Consider the following 7,608-nt stretch of genomic DNA (forward strand, 5'->3'; position numbering starts at 1 on the left):
CTAGTGTTCCTAGAATCGATGCCATAGATTGCAATTGCTTGTTCACCAGCCAGTTCAAATATTCACCACTTTGAATATTCGCACACCCGTAAAAACATATAACACCTAAATTGGGAGACATATTACCCCAAAAAATGTAATCCGCAATGGGTTAAACATGAGGAACTTGAGAGCATATTCATCTTTTTGATAAATTTAAAACCATAGGCTACTTGATCAATGGTTTATAACCTTGCAAACTGCCAAGTGCTCCAGTCAAGTAAGAAAGCCAAGAGAAACTTCCAACAATTTCAGATTAACAGTTGTGGACTTGTCCCATAGCCTGTAAAAAGCTTTAGACAGTAGTCACCGAGAGCCTATTCAGTGCTGCTCAATTTATTTAAACATCTGGCAAAAAACCACATAAATGTATATTTTTTTACAATATCTTAGAATACTAAGTGATAAAGTGTATGTTAATAAAAAGGTTAGACGCTTAAAATGAATGAGAGTTCACTAAACATAGTATTACAGTCATGCTGGCAACACTGTCCCTATTGTTGCTTTGATGGAAACAACCAAGCAAAAATGCCACACAACTTATGTTCCTTCGGTTTAAAGGCTGCTGTCTGGCACCACATGGAACTCTTTCAAGACAGGAGCAACTTTAATTCAATGTGGTCCGTCAAAATATGTGAAACCACTCTGTATTGCGTTACACAATCGCGAGGGCCGTTTTGATTGCTAAAATTTGGTGGAAGTGCTGTCCCTCCAGTTGAGCACTAACTGCACTTGAGCATAGCTTCTCCACAATTCCTATATTATGACAACACTTTCAGACTACTTAAGCACATCCTCAATGCCCCAAGGTTGGTAGCGTGCTTCACAGACAACTATTCATTGCAATGACGGTCAAGTAGCAGAACTAACACACAAATGCACATAATTTTGTCTGGTGAAGCCGCCAAAAACATCTGGCAGTTGAGGCTGCCTTTAAAATTTAACAGCATTCGAGTATGGAGGCGTCAGGCAGTTAAGATCATATGAACAGTCATTCCAAATGGTAGGCTATTGTAGCACGCAATTGCTGATACAGGCTACTTGAAAGTCTATTGTTTTGCTAATGTCAAGTTGATAATTTAAAATACGAAATGTGGATGCAAAAATTCAATGGGAAGGATGTACGCTACTTGCCATTACCAGCCTTGACCCTGACGGGGTCAAGAGCCTCTTTTTACCCCTTGGTGTTGTTTCCAAAGAGTGAGTGGCCCATGAGGTCTTCCTCTGTGAACGCACGGTGAAGCAAGACGCTTGCAAGCTTGCCTGGTCCACCATGGCAGGCCATGGTAAACTGTGCCAGGATCTTCTTATCAACGAGCATTCCTCCAACCTATGTGAACCTGCCCGTTTAGGTAAATGTTAGCAAGGTATTTTTAACGCTTTGAAGCACATATACACAACAGCCGTACTCCAAATAAATCACAATTGTACCTGTTCCAGACCTACAATGCTAATCTTACTTGACTAGTTTCATAACTCGTTTTCCTGTTTGGATCCCATATGCATTAGAAAAACAAGGATTTATCCAGCACAAAAACAAATGTAAACCAAAGTACTGAAAATGTTCAGGATTTTTCAGGAATGCGATTAGCATTCTTAGCATAGTTCATGTACGTTCGGGTGTCTGCCTCTAGCAATTTACCCACCAATTTCGCATCACTAGGTAATCCACAGTCTAATGGCTAGAGTATTGGGCTGCTTTGTTGAGGGTTCATAACGAATTGTCGGACCAACTTGGGTGACTGGCTACGTGACCCTGGGTACGTGCCACTCTTCAATGAACCTCTTTTACGCCATCTTGGGCAACTGCTGTTTGTGTTGGTAAGCAGCAGCAGGAGCTCGAAGAAGAAGATAACTGTCGACGTTAATGCGATTACCAGTGCTCATCACATTTGCTTGCTGTGTTACAAAAGTAATCTGCGATATCTTACTCAGCTGTATGAAGTGTAAATAAGCCACAAAGGCAGGGTGCGCCAACCGCCACCTAATCAATTAAATGAATCGACTTGCAAAGCACAGGCTGCACAAGATCACGGAGCAGACTCGGAAGTTTGTTGACAAGCACAACTCTGAGAATCACCGTCGAAGTCAACTTGCCCGATGTCCACGTCATGGACCTCGTGGGAGACTCGGTCATTTCCTCGATGGGCATCGTCGCACCCTCGTCAATGTATCGCAATTCTGGCTGTCTCGTTTCTTCTACCATCATAAGAATCGTCATTTCGTATCATCACTAATTACACACTGATCGTAAGAACGGTAACTGCATTAACATTGCCAATCGTCTCCAAAGGATGGTTGCACTGCCATTTTTTATAGTGGAAATATACAATGCTCAGTGATGCCACTGACGAACTGAGATTTGGAGCAATTTTTGGAGCAGCAAAATCTTCATTTTGAAGCAGTTTGGAGCATTCAGATACAGATAAGCTATTTCAAACACTTAAAACTGACAAGCGTTATTCCAAAATGTATTTGCTTGCTGTAAAACAATGTTGCTCTGCCTCTGAATACATGGTTCCCTTTAATTTAAAGACAACAAATTTGTTCACACAGTGTGCTGTAATTAGTTTATTTCAAGTTAAGTGAAGCTGCTCAGTTGTTGCCTTTTACATCGTATGATTTTTTCATTGACAGTTGACACTTTAGATTTTCAGCAAGGCTCTAGCATCAGTCAGAAACACCTGGGCAGACTGTAGTCATCAATGCTCTTCTGAGCCAGGCCAGCCTTGATGAGCCCCTCGTAATGCTCAGTCATTGCTTCAGACGACACCAGGTACTTTTCAATGGTCTGTTCTTTCTCGTGAAGTTGAAGCCTCAGTTCAGCAACACTGGCCGATTCATAACTTGTGTAGACCGAATATTTTGACACCAGCAATTCAAACAAGCTCGATGATTCAGACTACTTTGAGGCACCATCACTGGCCCATAAATTTAAAGTATAAGTACAACCAAAATTTTGGACACCTTAAGGTACGTCATTCTTTACAATTCGGCCGCCGTCTGCACGACTGCGTGCTAATTTGACCACCGAGTTGAGCAGAAATAGCAAAAAATTAGAGGACGCTTCACCTTTAAGAGTGGAACGCAACAGCGTTATCGGGCACCGATCGCATCGCATTTTTTTTTTCAGTGGGTTTCACTGCAACACAGAACGTGGGAAAGCCAGCTTACAAAGACCAAGTTTACACCAGTACCCTTAAAGCCAGCTTCACTGTTAAACAGAAATGCATTGCTGGGAAGACAGTTTTCCAGGGACGATATAAGTAGTCATATTAAAATGTGAAGGCCCTAGCCTTTTTTATATTTTTATTGTTTGATATTGCCCCAACGCGCGCCCGTGTCCAAAACACATTAGGCAGGCTAAGTCCCAATTTAACCTGCCAAGGGTACGAGCGCCATCTGGATAGAAGTTTCGCAAGTAAACTACCCAAGCGCACCGCTGTTGGTATGGTGGAAATGCTGGAAAATGGGTTTGCATGCGAGTTTCCTCGTAACAGAATTGTTTTCTCATACATTCAAATTACACTTTGACGCCACCATGTCTATAGGTTGTGGTTAAGTCAAACTTTACCATTTTTCTGACGGATTTTACAGTGAGAAATTGAATTTTTGTTCATTAACACCTTGCGCCACTCTGCGTACTCGGGTTGGTTCAGGATTTTTCACTGCCATGGACACCGACGGCATATTATCTGTGGTGCGTAGACGCTGATGGTAGTGACGCGAAATCCAGCGAAAGTGAACGTATCCACGAAAATGGTCAACCGAGAATTTGGTACTTTTTTAGCCACTGGCAGAATAAATTCAATTTTCTGGCGAAATTTGGATATTTCCGACTCCCAATTATTTGGACTTTTAGGCGGTCCCCATTGAGCCGCAATTATCGGTCGCTGACGTAAAGATAACGTGAAGTTCTATTTATGAAGCTGCTTTATTAATGCGAGCTATGCCCGTCTGCGGCCACACACGTAATGCGCAATCGCTAATTTTGGTGCACTTCAGCGCAAAATCATGTATTTTTATCAGGATGGGGCAGGAAATCTCGTATGGTGCAATCTGGCGCACTTGGCACAGAAGTGGGAGCACTGAATGGTGAAACTGAAAAGCATCTGTGGTGCTATACTAATGAGGCCATGACAGCAGCTCATACCTGAACTTTGGCAGACAGTTATATCTACATTAAGAAGAATACCTGGAGTATGAGTTTTTGCAGAGATAATCAATGCTACAGTCTAAAGGAGCACGAAAGAGAAATTAAATAAACACTGGGGTTTCATATGCCAAAACTACGATCTGATTACGCCGTAGTGGGTGAGTCCAGATTAATTTTGACCAGCTCGGGTTGCATGGTACATGGGTGGTTTTGCATTTCACCTACAACAAAATGTGGTTATTTGATTCGCGACCTCATGCCTAGCAGCACAATGCCAAAGCAACTAAGCAACCATGGCGAGTGAGCACTAAAGAGAAAAAATACTTCAGACATATTTGTAAATCACCTTCCTACGTATAGAAAAGAATTCACTTCTACGGTGATAAGAGGTAGAGTAAACTGTAAAAGATGCAAGACGAAATGGTGGCACTGCTGCCTTAAGTTCCCAGACTGCCTTGCTGTGACGTCATGCATTTTGCTGGTGTCTGCTCTGGTTTAGACAATTTTTTTTACGAAAGATGGTGTTCTTCATTGTACTCCAATAGAGCCAAAGAACGAAACTAAGCAGCGCCAAGAACTTCTACTGAACTAAAATGAGCCAAGTTCATAAAAATACCTGAAATTCATGATGTCACAATGAGGTATCAGCTCTGGGGTATTGGGGCAACACTTAGAAAATGGAATTTTGAGCTTCATTTTCGCATCTATAATCAACCTATTGCCAAGAAATTAACAGAAATAGAGATCTAGAACGATGCTTATTCAGTTTAAATTGATTTAGGCTGTCTTTAGTGTCTCCTTATACAAAACATGTTATCCTATTATTGAGCCAAGTGTGTTTCTTGTTCAACTTCAACTTCAACAAGAAACACACTTGGCTCAATAATAGGATAACATGCATCACTGATTCTCATTAAGGTGGGATTGCCAGTATAGCAGAGGGCATGCACTGGCTGATGCAGAGAGCAATGTCACCTCCCCCCTCACCGCCCAATTTCGAATTGTTTTATGAGCAGCGATCCAGTTTCTACATCTTAAGAGACACAATGGCAAGGAGATTCATGCCAAGCTGGTTACAGTATGTAGTGACCAACACTGCACATCGTGCAGCTTGACATCCATCTCTTTGGAATTTTGTGCTTTAAAATGCAGAAATGCTTGATCACTGCTCGTTCTTCAAACAAATTTCTCAATGCACTGTGCTGTTTTTGCTTAGTGGTGATTTGCAGTACTACATTGGACATAATATATTTATTCCGTTAAAGTCAGAAAACCGTGCACTCATGTTGACACCTAATGTGTAGACCTGTTCCAAATTTACAGTACCAATACTACCACGTTTCGAACCACCCCTCGTATATCAGGCATATACTCTGAAAATACATTCTGCTACTCATTTGTTCACAAGTGACACTGAAATTTACTCCCAGTCACGGTGCAGTTGGAAAGTCTCTGAGCCGGGTGATGAAACTCATGTCTGCTACTGAAGGCACTGTGCACCAACTGATCGGTGGAAGAAAATGCTTGCGGTTGCATCAGCAATGTTTTTCTTCTGCTCCCTGCAATACATTCTCACGGCATCACTGCATTTGATCATGGTGATGCTAGATGATGAATGGCAAAAGATATTACCTTTCCCGTTCTGGCTGTGGCCTCTGAATCTGAAAACAGATGTCAGTATTAAAATGTAAAGCCACGATACGTCAAAATCAAGAATTGAAAGATCTACATGGACCATTAAACTGACATGAATGAATGGATATAAATGACTGATTGTAAACAATAAAGTGTGGCTGCTCTTGCCACTGGCAGTGTGAGATGGGCAAATAATTTATTTTGAATTCCTCTTCTAAATTCAAAATTGTTTCTGCTCACCCACTAAACTGTTGTGGCCACTTGTTAAAGGCAACTCCTTCAGATAAAACCACAGTGTAGCATTAATTTTACTCCCCGTCAAGTTGCTGCTACTACAGTTTGCTTACTCTCAAAGAAACTATTCCATAGAACTGCACCACCAACAAAGTATTAATCATTCCAAGCTCATGGCAAAACATCATGTAGTTAACAAGGATGCACTTCCCTTTCACTCTGTCCTCATTATAATTGTGTGAATTCAAAGAAAAAATAACGTATTGCCATACCACCCCCCCCCCCCCAACTACTTCTATGCCACAACAAACTTTGATAATTTTTGAAGTTTATATGTCAATAACGCATAGGCGACGCTGGAAGTACAGTGGGACGACACGACGGATATGCACAAGTATATGTCTTACTTTCCCTTAACGATTTTCAAACATAGGAAATCAATGAGCTACTGAAGTGACAAAGGCTCAAATTTCACGCAATCACACTATTTTGAATGTTCTATCCCACTAAAGTAGAACCTAGAATGCCATGGAATCTGCATTTTCCGTGAATGCAAAGAGCACCTACACGAAGTCGTTTGCGCGAAGCGCTCGATGGCGTCGAACGCAAAGGTAGAAAACAAAACACGCGTCGTTGGCAAATCACATAACCCGATGAACTCGCAGCATTCGCTGGCATCACCCCATCTTTTATCTTACCTATCGTATAGAATCGCATGTACACCCTTGTATTTCTTTATTATTGCGCCATATCCTCCTACATGTTTTCTGATCGCGCGAGCGTCGACCGCACGGCGAACAGCGCAGCAGAATGCATTCGAACTGCAAATCGTCCCGCGCATATTTTCGGCGACCCACCGACTCTCGCTGCTACAAGGCGCTGACACAATATGTAGTTAATGCACGTCGCTGGACGGCGTGCAGCGAACAAAATATATTTGATTACAGAACAGTTCGAATGATTTCACGTCGCATTGTTTTCCACCAAAACGGCAAAGCAATCGGTGCTCGAACACCGCACCAAAAATCGTGGCGCCCAACATGTGCTGTACGCACTTTCAGGCATTTGTTCATCGCGTCGCAATGACCGCGCAAGGGGAATTCGAAACAATCACTCACCTTTGATGTGGCTGCGTCGGAGGCAATCATGATGATCTTCGAGGCAACAAGAAGCCCGTAAAAAGCGAGCAACAAGTGGGAATATACCAGGTCACAGTGAGGCAAAGGGCGCGGACATCGTAGGTAAACGAAACGCCAAACACACGCCGAACACCCGAACTTCCAGTGCACTCTACCCGAACTGAATGCGCCAGAGTCAACAGCGCAAACGCGCATTCATACAAGTACGCGCATACAAATACAAGCTTAAATTTAAATGAATTGCAATATTTATTAACAAACTGTGTAATATAAAGGTACTGCATTACAATTTCTGTGGTCTTAAGGTGCATGAAAGTTTTCTGCTTAGCGTCTTTGATGAATTATTTTCTTTATCGCGGTAACGCAGTGCACCGGCCGGCCACGTACAGACTGCGCGGGAAATGT

At 42.3% G+C, this 7,608-nt stretch overlaps 1 long non-coding RNA gene across 1 annotated transcript; it reads right to left on the minus strand.

Annotated features, from left to right (window-relative positions):
- Window positions 1-915: 915 nt before the first annotated feature.
- Window positions 916-7,363, minus strand: LOC125942371 (uncharacterized). The gene is made up of 3 exons (XR_007465045.1): window positions 7,183-7,363; window positions 5,828-5,856; window positions 916-1,379 (listed from the first exon to the last, which is right to left on the minus strand). It is a non-coding gene; the product is annotated as an uncharacterized LOC125942371 (long non-coding RNA).
- Window positions 7,364-7,608: the final 245 nt, after the last annotated feature.

Source organism: Dermacentor silvarum, chromosome 1 (assembly GCF_013339745.2).
Source record: "Dermacentor silvarum isolate Dsil-2018 chromosome 1, BIME_Dsil_1.4, whole genome shotgun sequence".
Taxonomy (NCBI): Eukaryota; Metazoa; Arthropoda; class Arachnida; order Ixodida; family Ixodidae; genus Dermacentor; species Dermacentor silvarum.